This window comes from Schistocerca nitens, chromosome 6, assembly GCF_023898315.1.
Source record: "Schistocerca nitens isolate TAMUIC-IGC-003100 chromosome 6, iqSchNite1.1, whole genome shotgun sequence".
Lineage (NCBI taxonomy): Eukaryota > Metazoa > Arthropoda > Insecta > Orthoptera > Acrididae > Schistocerca > Schistocerca nitens.
The window spans coordinates 398,196,644-398,214,119 of NC_064619.1; positions in this window are offsets into that span (position 1 = coordinate 398,196,644).

Genomic DNA, 17,476 nt, shown 5'->3' on the forward strand with positions numbered 1-17,476 from the left:
TCAGAGAGCCTGACTTACACTCCCACTATCTTTCATTTTTAAGGGTACTCTTTAACGTTGATTTTACACCCAAGACATCATTTTTGTGAGACGATAGGAAGATATCTACATTAGATGTCACTGATGGGAGCATGTACGTTGTTAATGCATGTAGGATCTTTATAGTGGCTCTGCTTCGAATTGTAATTTATGATGTTGGGAACATGAGGCAGTTTTGTCATTTAACAATAAGTACTGCAGTGGATGTTTTGGGCTTGGGAACCCTGTGCAGCTATTAGAGAAAGGAACATCTCGAAGCATTTACTGAGGACGGAATGCTGCTCGCAAGAATTTCTCACACAGGTGTCCGCCCCGGTAGCTGAGTGGTCAGCGTGACAGACTGTCAATCCTAAGGGCTCGGGTTCGATTCCCGGCTGGGTCGGAAATTTTCTCCGCTCAGGGACTGGGTGTTGTGTTGTCCTAATCATCATCCTTTCATCCCCATCGTCGCGCGGGTCGCCGAAGTGGCGTTAAATCGAAAGACCTGCACCAGGCGAACGGTCTACCCGACGGGAGGCCCTAGCCACACGACATTTCCATTTCTCACACAGGTGTGCAGACAGTGCTTTCGGCTGAAGTGACGAAAAAACCGTCTGTCTGGATCTACTTCTTAGGCTCTCTAACAAGGGCAGGGGCATCAGAGAAAAAAATGGTTCAAATGGCTCTGAGCACTATGGGACTCAACTGCTGAGGTCATTAGTCCCCTAGAACTTAGAACTAGTTAAACCTAACTAACCTAAGGACATCACAAACATCCATGCCCGAGTCAGGATTCGAACCTGCAACCGTAGCTGTCTTGCGGTTCCAGACTGCAGCGCCTTTAACCGCACGGCCACTTCGGCCGGCCTGGCATCAGAGATATTTAGGTCCCACAACCAACTCGTTTCGACAGTGTCATATATGCATTTTGTGAAACCGGATGGAAGCCATAAAAATTCGTGAGTTTCCATGTTCCCATGGACCAGACGCTATCGAGGGAACCCTAAGGTGGTGTCATCCTTCTGCCTGCTGTTAGTTTTGGGAAGTCTCAGGCCTTAAAAAAATTTTAGAACCGAACAGATGATTTATGGCATCAGTGGAGTCGTCTATGTTGGGACACAAAATCACTTAATTTAGCTGAGGCTCCTGGTTGGACACGTGGTAATAGTCAGCCCACCCAGGTAATGATCACTGCGACGGGTATGCTGTTCTCTTAAGGGCTGAACGGAAACTGAAAACACCACGCCTAATGTGACCAGGGGAAAAACAATTTGGGATCACAATGTCTTCTCCTCCCTGTATGTGAATTTAGGAGTCAGGGATTGGTTGCTTCTCTAGGAAAGAGAGGAATATTGTTAAAATTTCGTTAGGATTGGCCGATGAGTAGTACAGATGAGGTAGGGGGAGACATGGAGCTCGTGGAGTCTTGTGATTCAACAAAAGACTAGAGGAGGGTGTGTGAGTTCTTTTGAGTATAGTAGGATTGATGGGAAGTGGGAAGCATGGAAACCTCGTCTTCTCATTCAGACTCCAGAGTGGAGAGGATTCTGGTCTCGACTCTTGTTGTGAGTGGGTTGCACTTGGGAAATTCATCCTGAGCATTTCTCATTGGCACTGGTCTTGACTGTGGAGCTTGTGGTGAGGACTCAGCTGTAACGACTGTTTAGGGCTCAATCATCTCGGACAACTCGCAGTGTCGAGGGCAATCTTGTCTGTGTCAGGTCGGGAGCCTTCACCTTAGGTCTCCTTGTGTACACCACCATATGAGTAAAATAGTTCCATGTTACGACTATCAACGGGGAGTGTCACACGCTGGGATCTTCCGAGATTTCAGGGCTCCATTAGAGGGTAATGGTGATCCGTTTAACAGAAGCCCGACTTCATGTATTTCATGCCTGTGATATGGGTGTAGTATTGCTTTTCAAGCTTGTGAGGGCAAACAGAATCACTGTCTCACAACTTCTTCTCAGCTGCAGTAATGTTGCGGAGCTCCTGTGTAGAATTAATCCACAAAGTCTGTTAAGCATTAGATATCTTGAGGTTGTGTTTTCCATTTTTTGAATCAGAGTAAATATTTCGATCAGACAAATATTAGTCTTTGCCAACCAATTGCAGCCCAGTGGAGTGTTAACTATTTGTTGCGACTAATAGTGTTGCCAACAGTTTATGATCTATTTTTCACCGCACACTGTCAAAGGGCAAATCAATTAAGCAGATACTTGGACATGGTAGAAAAGTAGAAGGCTTACTAGATAAAGTTATTTCTGTCAGGACCTAAACTCATAGTCGGCTGTTGCCTTTCAAATTATACCGCAGCCCTGAGTAGTCTTTCAATTTGGCGACCGATGCGGGGATCCTGAATTCATGGCACCTACTGTGACTGTCAGATGCGATTTCCGCATTAATGCTTTTGTTTTCCCATGTTCAAACTTAGTTGGTGCACTGAGGTGTATTAGTTTTGTGTAACCATAATAATTTCTGGCGCTAAATACATTGATATTTTGTAAATTAGTTTGTGTCGTTTGTTTGTATTGTAATTCATTTGTTGTTGTGATTTGTGTGTCGCTTGTTGATTGTCCCTCGCCGGGAAAGACGCTGCTTTAATTTGTGGGATGGTAGACTAACTGTGGCTCTTGCATCAACGTAGATTATGGTCGTTTGTATTTTATATGAAATGTCCGGGATTTACAATTAGTGGCTCGCCAGAGCAAATCTCACAGTATAATTATGTGGTGACAAGGAGCAATTGAAATCTGTCGGGAGTATAAACCTGAACGCATGCTCGCTAGAAGCAAGGAACGTTTGATCCAAAGTAGTGAGAATATTCGAATCGCGTCACAAATTGACCAATGTCAGATTAGTAGCTCTGATGAAGAGAACGTCGCGGAAGAATTGAATGTAGTGGTTGACCGTCCGGATATGTCGAACGCGGAATTTTTCTGATTATGACGAGGAAATTTAGTAATACAATGAAACCGCAGTACACGGTCATGTAAAGGAAATTACCTCAAAACTGAAGAGTTCAAGTTATAAAATGGATGCTAACCACCATGATCTGCAATTCAAAGTAGGGCAACAGCTAAATAAATTGCATAGTACTTTCAAAAGCGAAATTATTGAAGTTCGCAAAGATTTCAAAGACCGCAGATGAACGTACGGAAGGGAAGCTGTCAGAAAGAATAGGTAACGAATCCTTTGCTCTAACCGATTTGAAAAAGTAACTACTAAAGTACATACTTCTCATAACTATATTAAGAAAGTAAAATCTGATCTTGCGAAATTATGTAAGGATATTGATAAAAGATTTTCTGACAAGGTGAAGCAGTAGAATTACAAGTAGAAGAATTAAATACTAGTATTATTAACATAGAGCATCATGTTACGCCTAAGGTTGAGAACCAGACGACGTCCAAATTATTACACACAAAACAAAGACACTTCATCGGTACACTTAATACTAATACTCTTTTCAAACTGGGCAAGATCAAACAACTTACAGACGTGCTGCAAAACTTCCAGATCAAAATCCTTGCAATCCAGGAAACACGATTTACGGATGAAAACCATTTTGATACGGACAACTACAGGATCTACAAAGGAAAACCAGCAGTTAAAACTAATGAGAAAGGACTCAAACAGTTTGGCACAGCATTTGCAGTCCACAAATCTATCAGAGACTCTGTCATTGACTTCCAGTCTGCCTCAGAACGTATATCAACGCTCTCCGTCAAATCGGCCAACAAAGCATATACCTTGATCAACGCACACGCACCCACAAAGAACTATAACAAGAAGAACCGCCAGAAAGTGGATGACTTCTGGAATGACCTTGAAGAGACGACAAACAAAATTGCCAAACACCATGTAATAATCTTGTTAGGCGACTTTAACGCACAATTAGGTAAAGAGAAAAAATACAGGAAAATCACCGGAATCCATACAGCTCACAAGAGAACTAACAAGAATGGGGAAAGATTGATAAACTTTTGCGAAAATTTCGGCCTCATAATTATGTCAACACAATTCAAAAAACCCAACAAGAAACTGTATACTTGGAAGTCGCCCAACACAATGTTGGGTGAATTCCAGATAGATCATGTGGCCATCTCCAAGAGTAACACAGCAGAAATTCTGAATGTGAAAACGAGAAGAGGACTTTTTGACTCAGACCACCATCTCCTACAGATAAAGACCAGATTACAACCCAATAGAAAAAAGCCAAAACTAAACAAAGTGCTGAGACCAGACCCCGAATACATAAAACTCAACAAGGAAAACATCTTACAGGAAATTAGTCAGACAAACACCACAAACTGGACAGAACTTGTGGACGTCCTCAAATCCACGATGAAATTGGGTCAACCCCCGAGAAGGAGAAAACACAGGTGGTGGAATATAATATGTGACCAAGCAATAGAAGAAAGGACCAATGCCTGGAAAAACTTCAATAGTCACAAAACATCAGAAAAATGGCAAAAATTTCTAGTAATCCGAAAACAAACATCGAAAACTATTCGGAGGGAAAAAAGAAATTATGACAAACGGCGACTAGATGAGATAGAACAAGATTTTAAGAAGAACAACACCAGGAATTTTTATAAGACGTTTAAAGAACATATTGCAGGATACCAGCCACCCAATCTTTGTTTCAAGAAACCGGATGGTTCACTAGAAACTAACACAAAGAATAACTGCCAAATCCTCGCAGACTATTTCAACAAACTTCTCAACTGCGAAAGACCTACAGAGGATATTCACTACGAGACGTCTACACCAAATCCTGACGCTAAACCGCCAACCATCAACGAAATAGTAGAAATTATCAAGACTCTGAAAAACAATAGAGCCCCAGGAGAAGATGGAATTATTGCAGAACTATGGAAACTAAATGACGAAAGATTAACAGGAAAAATTCACAAAATCATATTAAACATTTGGGAAACAGAACAGATCGCTTCTGAATGGAAATGCGCACTCATCCATCCACTCCACAAAAAAGGGGACAAAACTGAACCAAATAATTACAGGGGTATCTCACTCGTACCGGTCACATATAAAATCCTATCAAAAGTTCTCATGAATAGATTAGAAGAACAAGCTGACCCACAAATAGGAGAATACCAGGCTGGTTTTCGCAAGGGACGATCATGCATAGAGCAGATCTGGAATCTGAAAATGATTCTCCAGATGAGAAACACCCGAAACACAGTGGTTACTTTTGTAGATTTTAAAAAGGCCTACGACTCAATAGACAGAGTAGTGCTCTGCAAGACGCTGGAAGAATTCAGCATTGACAGAAAGACAAGAGCAATCATTCGGGAAACATTAACTGACACAATCTCCAAGGTTAAATTTATGGGGGATATCTCGGAACCATTTGAAATCCAAACTGGAGTGCGACAGGGTGACGGACTTTCACCATTACTCTTTAATATCATTCTTGAAAAAATTATCAGGACACGGGAAAAAGAAGTCAAAGGAATCCAAATTGGCATTAGAAAAGATAATAGATTCAATGTGAAGTGTTTAGCTTTTGCAGATGACCTTGCAATCCTCACAAATAATAGAAAAGAAGCTACTAACGCCATAGAGAAATTACACGAAATTGCACAAAGAACCGGCCTGCAAATCTCATATGAGAAAACCCAGTACATAGAAAGAGTGCCACAAGACAAATTGCCTATTGTGACAACCCATGGGAAAATTGTACAAGTACCACATTTTAAGTACCTGGGAGAAATCATCCAGCCATCAGGGATCAACCTAAAGGCCAATGAGGAAAGAATAAAAAAACTACATAAAGCATATAAACTCACGTGGAACTATTATAACAAAAAGTCCATATCCATTAACGCAAAATTGAGGCACTACAACACCGTCGTACTTCCGGAGGCACTGTATGCATCTGAAACAACACAAATAGGTGGGCAAACTAAAATCAAAGAAATAGAGAAACAAGAAAGGAAAATTCTCAGGAAAATTTTTGGCCCGATACAAGAGCAAGGAATCTGGAAGAAGAGACCAACATCAGAATTATATAAATACACAGACAAGATTACAGATACAATAAGGAAAAGAAGAATGCAGTTCTACGGACATATCCACAGGATGAATGAAAACAGAATTTCAAAGCGAATTCTTAAAGTCATCAACTCAGGCAGGGGAAAAACAAAATGGATAAAAGAAGTTGAAGAGGACCTCAGACAAGCACACATAACAGTAAATTATGCAGAAAATAGAACTGAATTCAGGAACATCATCAAAAAACATAAATTTGACACCACAACACAGAAGAGAACAGGATGCAAATGGACAGCGGAGCGAAAGAAACAACACAGTGAACACATGAAGAAAATTTGGGCTCAGAAAAAACATAAACAATCATCATAAAGGAATTCAAGTTCAAACGCTCTCTTAAATGGGAATAATCGAAAATAATAATAATAATAATAGATTATTTATTTATCTTGCGTTCGATATTCCGAATGCCTTATGGTACTATATACATTCAGCATGAGAAACTTTATTAACAGGCAAATATAACAAAACATTATTCATTATATATTTAGTTATACATATTACAGTACCGGTACTTATAAACCTATTCTGCAGACATGTTGAAATCTGTCAAAAAATTAACAAATTAACAAAAACACTTAAATTACAAACACAAGACATGGCACAGTCTATGAGTCTATGCAGATCTCAAGTGAACCGTCCCGAAAACCGTGAATTTCACACTCGATTATGTGCTGCATCGTCTTTATTTCGTCACAGCCACAGCGAGGATCGTCCACGTAGCCCCACTTGGCTATTAGATCGTTGCACCGTCCAACACCAGTTCTCATTTTGTTTAGTGCCACCCAGGTTCTTCGAGGGATGTTGAGGCCAGGAACACGACAAGCCGGGTTCTTAATTAGGTGTCCGTTGTTAACGTCTGCTTGTTACCATAGGTATTTCCACTCTGTTATGGCGTCTCGATTGTTCGAGGAGTGGTTCCAGAAGGGATTCCGTGACTTTAATCGTGTCGGGCCATGCTGATCAGCGTGTATTGGGAATGTGGTGTCAGCAGCAATTTTTTGCATTTCTCTTTGGATTGTGAGTAGTCTGCGGAGTGACGAAGGTTAAATGTTTGCCAGCACAGAGAGCCATGGTATTGGGTCTGATCCAACTGTTCCAGTTATTGTTCGAAAGGTATCATTTAGGCGAACTTCTACTTTATTAACGTGCGAACTGTTGGCCTATACATGCGCATAGTATTCTGCAACGTTGTAGACTAAAGCCAAGGAGGAAATGAGAAGGCAGAGCTTACGAGTTCCTGGATGATACTGACTCTGACTCTAAGTTTTTGGCTGACATCCTGCAGGTATGAAACTTCCTGGCAGATTAAAACTGTGTTCCGGACCTACACTCGAACTCGGGACCTTTGCCTTTCGCGGGCAAGTGCTCTACCAACTGAGCTACCCAAGCACGACTCACGCCCCGTCCTCACAGATTTACTTCTGCTAGTACCCCGTCTACTACATTCCAAACTTTACAGAAGCTCTCCTGCGAACCTTGAAGTGTGTTCACGGTTTACAAAATACACTGTTGTCTACTGTCCTAAGCCACTATATTGCGCTCAACTTGATCGCTTTTGAACGTCGCTGCATACATATTTATCTCCGATCGTGGCTAACAACCCAGGAGCCGAGATACTGGCAGAAGTAAAGCTGTGAGGACCGCGCGTGAGTCGTGCTTCGGTAGCTCAGATGGAAGAGCACTTGCCCGCGAAAGGCTAAGGTCCCGAGTTCGAGTCTCGGTCGGGCACACAGTTTTAATCTGCCAGGAAGTTTCATATCAGTGCACACTCCGCTGCAGAGTAAAAATCTCATTCTGGGAACATCCCCCAGGCTGTGGCTAAGCCATGTCTCCGCAATATCCTTTTTTTTCAAGAGTGCTAGTTCTGCAAGGTTCGCAGGAGAGCTTCTGTAAAGTTTGGAAGGTAGGAGAGGAAATACTGCCAGAAGTAAAGCTGTGAGGACCGCGCGTGAGTCGTGCTTCGGTAGCTCAGATGGTAGAGCACTTGCCCGCGAAAGGCAAAGGTCCCGAGTTCGGGTCTCGGTCGGGCTCACAGTTTTAATCTGCCAGGAAGTTTCAACACACATCAAGTTTCAGCCATATTGGTCTATTTCCTTGTGTCTGTCATTCGTATGAATCAAGGAAGTCGAGTGATTGTCAAAATATGGACGAAAAAGAATTTCCTAGGGTGACTAAACATTAATTTATTAAAGGCAAAACGCCTCAGGAGACTAAAGAGAAGCTTGATAAATATTACGGTGACTAAGCACCTTCGGTTAGAACAGTTTATAAGTTGTTTCAACATTTTCGGAATGGCCATATGGGCACAAGTGATGCTGAACGTCCTGGACGCCGTGTTGAGGTTACGACTCCAGAAATCATTGATAAAATCCATGATATGGTGATGGATGACAGAAGCGTTAATGTGCGTGACATTGCTAGTGCTGTGGGCATCTCGAATGAACGGGTACATAATATTTTGCATAAACATTTGGACATTAGAAAACTATCCGCAAGATGGGTTCCGCGATTGCTCACACTTGACCAAAAACGGAATCATGTGAAGTGTTGCAAGGTTGGTTTGCAGCTGTACTGGTAGAATCCACAGGCCTTTAAGCATCGTTTCCCCACGATGGATGAAACATTGATCCCCCCCCTACTCTCCAGACGTGGCTCCCTCAGACTACTATTTGTTCTCCAATTGAAAAAATGGCTGGCGGGACAAAGATTGTATTCAAATAAGGAGGAACTAATACCTATTTTGCAGATGTGTACAATTCCTATTATTCGGAAGGGATGAACCAATTAGAACAGCGTTGGACGAAGTGTTTAAGTGTAAAAGGAGACTATGTCGAAAAATAAAAAATGTTTACCCCAAACACGTAACTAGCTTTTATTTTTGCACGGACTTTTCAAACTCCCCTCGTATATAAATTTAAAGACACGAAACTAGCGGCAGCATTTTAAAGAATAAAGAGGTAGGTGTGTGGTTAAGTAATTATTTTTATTTGTTTATTTATAGTTTGTATAGAAAATCCGAGAAAAGCAAAATCGCACCACAAGAACATTATTTGTGAGAAAACGGTGGAATATACAAAACAATGGACTGTTAATTGGTATTGCCCGGAAAATTTCCATATTTTTTGATGTATCATATGTGTTTTTGTGTTTAGATTTAGAATATTCGTAATTTTTTTGTCAAACATTGTTTTCAGTTAGGCAGGCGTTTCGAGGGTGCATAAGGCGGCAATCTTTCGAGGAGCTGAGTTTCAGCAACGCTAATAGCCGGACGCACTGCGAGGACGTTTCATATCAGCGCACACTCCGCTGCAGTTTGAAAATCTCATTCTTGATGTGTGTTCTTTCCAAAGATGCTACTAAAAAAATATGACCTCGATACCCGCCATTGGTGCCATCCCTCGGACTTTGCATGGACTTTTCAAACGCACGTGTTAATAAAAACACAGTTTCTCTCAGTTGAATCTAATACTCTGACCTCTGGTTCAAAAATTGTACATATCCTACTAAATCGGCTATGATCGCTCGATGCAGCTCTACTAGGCGCATCCGTTAACACTTTGCTCAAATTAATCGGTCAAAGCATTGCGGGGATAATAGCTTTTTAACGTTCATATTTTTAGAATTTTTAAGTCAACAATAACTTTTAAACTGTTATATATTTTTGCAGTGCGGCTAGATAATTTAGCTTTACATATTTTTCTGTCAAATAGTGCCAGCCTGCACCTCCGTGTCACTCTTAGTTCTGTTTTTATCAATTTTTCTCAGGCACATAAATTCCTCCAATTGCGCAAAACGACGATACGCTCCCCTGCCAAGCTTCCTGTCGAGTTTTTCCAAGGCCATGTAATCGCTAGCCGCTCGCCATGGCCCCGTAGCAACCGCCAGCCACGTCTTCTGCGGCAGAAAACTGCACCTCTAATCTCCCCCCATAGTTTGTACACTCACAAAGGCTAACCAGGTAGGCTATGTATATTTAGCAGTTCGACCTTGAGATTAAATATTTCCAAGGTAAGATTAATCTGGTAGCAGATGGTCTATCAAGAAGTGCTGAGTTATGGAGGGAATCAGAAATTCCGTTAGCATATAGTAATGAAGTGAGTATGTTGGCCACACATGAGCTCAAGGAGGAAAGTGCCTTGAAAAAAGTATGTAAAAACTTAAGAATGGAGCAAAATAATTATAATCAATTGAGGTTAATCAGGAGTAGCTAATTATCCGAAGATAGAGCGGTACTATTGTATACACAAAGGAATTCAATGGCGAAGAAGAAAGTTAGATTCAGAAGAATGAAAAATATGTTTTCCATCACAATATGTAGATATGCTGACAGATTGTGTGCGTCTACTATATGGCCATTCTGGAGCCAAGAAATGCAATGCTAAATTAATAGAAGTCATTTTCGATAGCATGCACCGTAGAGTAGCAAGAAGCTACCATCCTCTGTTGTTTGTCAGAAGGTATATGCAATAAATAGTATAGTACAGGGAGACATGCCCAATATAGGACCAAGTGAATCCCTGGAATTACGTGCAGCCGATCTTTTTGGCCCCCTCCTGACATCTAAAAGAGTGTTTACAAATGTTATTGTGGTGACTGAGGGGTTTAGCAAGTTTGTCAAACTATATACGATAAAGACAGCTAATGCGAAGACGCTGGTAGACAAGACAGAAAAGATTTCGTAAAGTCTCTTATCTGATAATGGCCCTCAATTTATATCTGAAAACTATAAGGCATGTGTACATAGGGCCGTATAAGGATCTCGGCGAATTTTCAACAGGTAAATATGAGCTACAGGGATTGTGTAGGACTTACTGTGCCAGGAAGCATTCACCTTGAACAGATCATATCAGCCGGCCGCGGTGGTCTCGCGGTTCTAGGCGCGCAGTCCGGAACCGTGCGACTGCTACGGTCGCAGGTTCGAATCCTGCCTCGGGCATGGATGTATGTGATGTCCTTAGGTTAGTTAGGTTTAATTAGTTCTAAGTTTTAGGGGACTAATGACCACAGCAGTTGAGTCCCATAGTGCTCAGAGCCATTTTTAGATCATATCACAAATTTAGAAGAAATCAACAACAATCTTAAACATGATGTTGCAATATATCTGGCTTTGCAGCCATCACATTCGCCTACAAGAAGCTCTTTTTACAGCAGTTGACAAGACAGCTGCGGCAAGATGACTTAATGTAGTGTGAGGTACCAATGACAGATGGTATCGTGAGAAAGACCGCCTAAATTGTCCTCCGCGATTCGTTGCTGCGTTGGAAAGTTGCACGCTAAAATGATAATCTTCTATTATTAAAACTAGAAAAATTAAACGGCATATTTACTTGATTTTCAACTAAAGCACCTCTCAATAGGGTGCTATCATTCCATTACTTCACAAGTATAAATAACCAACTGAATAATAATAAGTAACCGCAGAATGAAAAGGTAGACGAAGCTCTCCGGTGTTCTTCGAATTGTGCCTAACTTGGATTACCGACGAAGTGGTTCGGCTGTAACATCACAGCTGGTTCGGTAGTCTCGGAGAACGGGTATGTGGTACGGCGCGGTATCAGTTAAGACTTAATTCGCAGTGTGTAGTTTGTAAATGCTAGAGCTGCTCGGAAGCCTCGGAGGACGAACATGTTGTCTGCCGCAGTTGGTGTCAGGTTCAGACTTTATTAGCATGTACGGTCATTTGGACATATTGTTCAAAACAACGTGATACTAATTTACGGAAATATGCAGTTCATTAATTTGTTGAAGAATAGAGCTCATTTGTGAATCGAAAACGAAATGTAATTGTGCAGTTTCTCGTGTTCGGCAAGTAAAAAAAGCGAGTAGCATCCCGTATAACAAAGTGATTGGAAATTTAATCATTTCTAAAATAACAGTTCTTCGCAAAGAGTTTCTTACAGCCTTAAGATTACGGATTCACGAACTGCGTGCGGTTTTCTGCACAGGGGACAAATGTAGAAGACAACATGTTGGTGAACTTTTATTAGAACTTCTTCATTCCACTCAGAGCGGTGGAAGCAAATAATCACCACACGATTACTGTACTCTGAATATAAATGAGGTCAGTGACACGTCATGTGTGGTAACACAGAGGAGGTATAAAGAAGAGAAGTATTTTTGAGGGAATGGGTTGATCATCAGCACGTATATCACCCTATCTCTCCGTCTTAACCCTTCTCTCTTTCAAATTGGTGTACATGGCATCCCTGGTGGGGAAGATCGTTGAGGTCTAAGTGCTTTGGAATTATGCGGTTAGATTTATGAGCGAGAACTGTGATCTGTATCAGACCAGCGTATGTAAGTCAGTGAAACGTGTGAACTTTGAAGGACCAGAGAACTGCATGAGAACTGTGATAAGTACGCTTTAAACTGTATTGGAACTAGTTTTGAACTTCAGTTGAACTGTAATAAATGAAGCCGCAAAATTTAATTTTCCGTTATAACGAAAATAGTATCGGTGTAAAGCATTGTAGGGAAGCAGCCTACTCACGCCGTAGTAAATTCACATCAGTCTTTCCATTGTGTGCCAGCCAGTCCGCTGTAACTAGCTCTGACATCATAAATGTTGCGCAATACTATTATAATCAAGCAAATAACCTAAAACGTTTCTAGCATGTCAGGAGTAATACTAAATTAATATGTGTTGAATATCAGTTCGATAACTTTAACCATTTTCGAAATTTGGACGTTTTTTCTGTAAAAATCATTGGCGCAACAGAAAAGAGCTAGAGAATTAAAAATTTATATTCAGATTCCTGTTTCATAATAATTTAATAGAATCAGTACTTTGGATTTCACAAATTAAAATTTTAGTGGAAATTCATGATTTTCTGGTTTTTGTCTTAAAAATTAAGGAAGCAAGATAGATTAAGTAGGCTAATAAATAAGGCTAGGATGTTTATATTTAAGTAGAATGGAGATCCGCTATAACCATAAAGATGTGAGAAGTTTCATTTGAATAACTATAAAACTATAGCGATAGCGTATCTCCAAAGGGCAAGTTCAGAGCTCGTCTACTGTGTGCAGTGTAATAAAATTAATTCTCTCGCCCAAAATATTTAACTTAGCCATGGCAAACTTTTATTATGATTACTTACCTGTGTGTTGAATGCACATTTAAATTGAGAGTTTCATCGGCCATCAGCAAAAGAAGCTATTATTTATTCGGTAACTTAAAGTGGTGCATTACTAGCCCAGCGGCTAGTCGGGAGAGCCGATTTGATCAGGCGTTCCCTTAGCCGTCCGCACCGCGGCTTTATGTATAAGAACGCTGCGAGAGGAAGCAAGGCCCCAGTTCTCTCCAGACGCTGAATAGCACACCATCTGTGTCAGGAGTCGCGTCACGTCGGTATCATTGCTATAAACGGCCTCGGATGCCGTAGTAAGTTACTTGGGATACGCGTAACCATGAAATCATTTTCGAGTGAAGTGTTAATTCTGGGATGACTTTAACTATCGATCTTCAGTTTGCGTATGTCGTATTTTCACATGCCGCCGCGGGACAAACATTCTACCATTATTTAGCGTGGCGTTTGATGAAACTAATCATCAAATTATGGCGAGCATTCATTTAAACATTTAATTTGGACAGTTATAGTTGCATCAGCGCATTGGACTCTGAACGGTTCTGTTAGATTGTGTGAATGCTTTTTTTTTTTTTATCTTTGACTTTCAGAATACAGAGAATTTTTAGAAAATCGTTTTTTTTTTATTATGAATCCCTCACAATCTCCTAATTTCTCAGAGCTATAAACTGCAGCTATAAGTGTATTTCTCAGATGAAGTGGGCACTAGGAATTCTAATTACGGGCTTCACATTTTGCTAATCACTTTCTGGTTGCCAATATTGTAGTTAGAGAGCCAGTGTTGAGAACGGCAAAAGACAGCATAAATAATAGGAACATTTTAACAACAACATAATTTCCACCCGCCGCCCCACATATGGTTAATCGGCAGGCAAGTGCAGTGTTTCTACATCACATTACAAAACATTCTACAAAACTTTAAATCAACATTAATTTCCAACTGCCGCCCCACATATGGTGCATCGGTCGGGAAGTGTTTCAACATTCAAACATTTATACAACAGTAAATTTTCCAAGCAGCCGCCCCACAATTGGTGCATCGGCAGGGATGTGTTTCTACTGTAGTGTCGGCAGACTTGCCAACACTACGCATACTAATTGAAAGAGGCGGCCAAGATGCACGCGCTAATTCACGAAGGATGGAGTGAGGTCTGAAACAGGATACGTAATGAATGCTATAAAGAAAAGTACGTAGCTTCTCGAATACTTTAATCCATCCTTTGTATACATCGTTCTTGATGAGACATCTGGAGATTGTGGCGATACAATTGAGGCTCTTTAGATACAAGCTATCTAAGGCTAATGGCGCCTTGCTATGTTGTAGCCATGGACTTAGCTGAAGGCTATTCTAACTGTCTCTCGGCAAATGAGAGAAAGGCTTCGTCAGTGTAGTCGCTAGCAAAGTCGTCGTACAACTGGGGCGAGTGCTAGTCAGTCTCTCGAGACCTGCCGTGTGGTGGCGCTCGGTCTGCGATCACTCAGTGGCGACACGCGGGTCCGACATGTACTAATGGACCGCGGCCGATTTAAAGCTACCACCTAGCAAGTGTGATGTCTGGCGGTGACACCACATCTACATTCTACAAAATTTTATACCACCGTAAAAATTCCACCAGCCGCCCAACAGCATGGAATGGCAAGTGTGGTAGCGCAACATGAATAACAGTCAACGTTGTGTTCGCGGTCCATGGGCTTACGATATAAATCGTCACTTCGAGATTCTTGATGCTACGAGACGAAGCAGCGTTCAGAGCACCTTGAGGCAGCCACAGACTACAGGTGTAGCGGCGGCAAGCATAGGCTGGCGCAGCTAACACTATACAGCTTTAGCACACCACGATGACGGAGGTGCAGCCAGCGGTGCAGCCCACAGCTACGAGAATCAAGGCAGCACATCGAGGAAGAAAAGCAGTGTTAGTGTTGCGCTTTTGTATAGAAATCTAAGAATTGTTATTAGAACATTTCAGAAAAATGTGTGCGTTACATACACTAAGTCATGGTACAGCGTCAGCTGACACTTTACCAACTCAGGATAATGCCTACCCTAAAATTAATTGTACAAGAACTAAAAGATGAATCAAGAAAAACACAGAACAAAATAGAGAAAGATATAAGTGAAGCACAATAAGAACTAAAAGAGGTATAAAGGAAAACAAATAACAAAATAGAGGAAATAGATAAGGCACTAAAAGAAGTCAATGTAGGAATAGCTCAAATTATCGCTAATTTCGATACTTTGGGAAAAAAATTTACAAATCTTATAGCTAAACCTGAGGGATGTAGCAAGAACATAGATTATGCAACTAAAGAATGGTGTAAAGAAGAAGTTTTTAAGTCAGAGCCGGCAGCTGTGGCCGAGCGCTTCTACGCGCTTTAGACGGGAAACGCGCTGCTGCTACGTCGCAGGTTCGAATCCTTCCTCTGGCATGGATGTGTTTGATGTCCTTAGGTTAGTTAAGCTTAAGTAGTGCTAAGTTCTAGGAGACTGATGACCTCAGACGTTAAGCCCCATAGTACATAGAGCTATTTGAACCATTTTTATTTTAAGTCGGAAACAAATCAAATGGTTGACCATGAAGTCGAAAACTTGAGTAAGGATTTGCTGTATCAAAAAGAGGTAATACAAACAACAATTAATGACATTAGTAACGCAAGACAAGAGCAAAACAGAGTCATCACGAGCAACTTTCGGACCATCAAAATGACCAGTAAATACTTAGTTGTAACATTTCACAAGTACAATCGTCTTGTAAAGGCAACTCAGGCTAGATTCACAATAAATTGAGAGAAATTCATCCCAAAGTACTTCCTGAAATGTAAGACAAAACAGAAAGTGAAATTAAACAAAAAGTCAAAATTTGTTGTCAATTTGAAAAAAAGAAAGGTAAGTGACTTACAAAATCACGCTTATGCGTGTAAATTCCATCATTTCTCTAGTAAGGGAACTGTACTGCCGGCAGCCTTCATTAGACAGCTTGAGGGAATCATTTCTGAAAACATGACTGAACAGCATGAAATCGAATTCATGGCCAGCAGGGTAGAAGGAGAAGAAATATCATGGGGAAGAAGGGTCAGTAACACATGTAAAACACACAAAGTATTTTTTCAATCATTCTTGAATCAAGATTGCTATTGCAGCACACGAAACAGACCGAGAGCTAAAGTATTTGCAGACAAAGGTTTGATGGTGGAAAAGTCATTATACCTCAAATGGATAAGGTACTGGAAGGTACTAGAAGGACTCGTACCGAAGATCATTGGCATCAATAAACACTGACTTGACAGCCTGCATCTGTCGCAGGCCGTTAGTAAAAAATTGTCAGATTTATACTGCAGTCGTCTATGGGAGAGAAAGCTGTCAGTTCAGTTATAAGAAGCATCGTAAGGTGGTAGACTACGTGGGTGAATTTGCGAAAGTTGTAAATGAAGTGCCTCATTCTACCACGGAAATACCACCACGACAATTATTACATGAAATGTGAATCGGTGACATTAAAAACGTTATGAATGCTAACCACAGGAAGAAATATCGCTCTTTGTTGTGCTAGGTAGCTGACGATTACCAGGGGCCCGAGTTAACTAACAGCATACTTCCTTTTCTTTTACTGCTGTTAGTTCTTCCCCTTCTTTCATTCAGAACTGCTATCTGTGTTCTTTCACATTCTTCGCTATCAAGGTTAAGATTACGAAATTTCCTTACACTGAATGTGATAACAAAGAAGCTATTACGAAAACAAAGTAACCCAACATAATAAACATCTACATAGCACAGGTGAAAACATGCATTTGGCGAAATGTGACAGGCCAGAACACGACGTCGAAGATTACAGATACGCCAGCAATAGAACACAGTACAGAATTGGAAAAAGACACCAGTACCATATTAATACACATAACAAAAAGGCAAGATAAATTATGTAGTGAAACGATTTCTTAATATTTAGAACAACGATACACATACTTCGTATTTGAAAATACTTTAAGAAAAGAAAGCAAGAAGAGGACTATCATACATAACACAAATGAAATAACTTATAAAAATAATCTGAAGTCAGTAAAGGAGAGGACGACGCTAAACTAGGTAAGTAAATATGACAATTGCAGAAATAATGGAAATAAATAAATGTTGACTCGAAATGATGTACAGGTTGTGTCAAAATAGAAATATCATTACTCATCAGTATGAATTGAAACGGCGAAGTGGTTTCCGCTGTAATAAATTATGATGCATTGATAAGCTAGGAATAATCTGGCCAAAAAGGTTTATGGTAAATAGAGACTTATGGTTATTA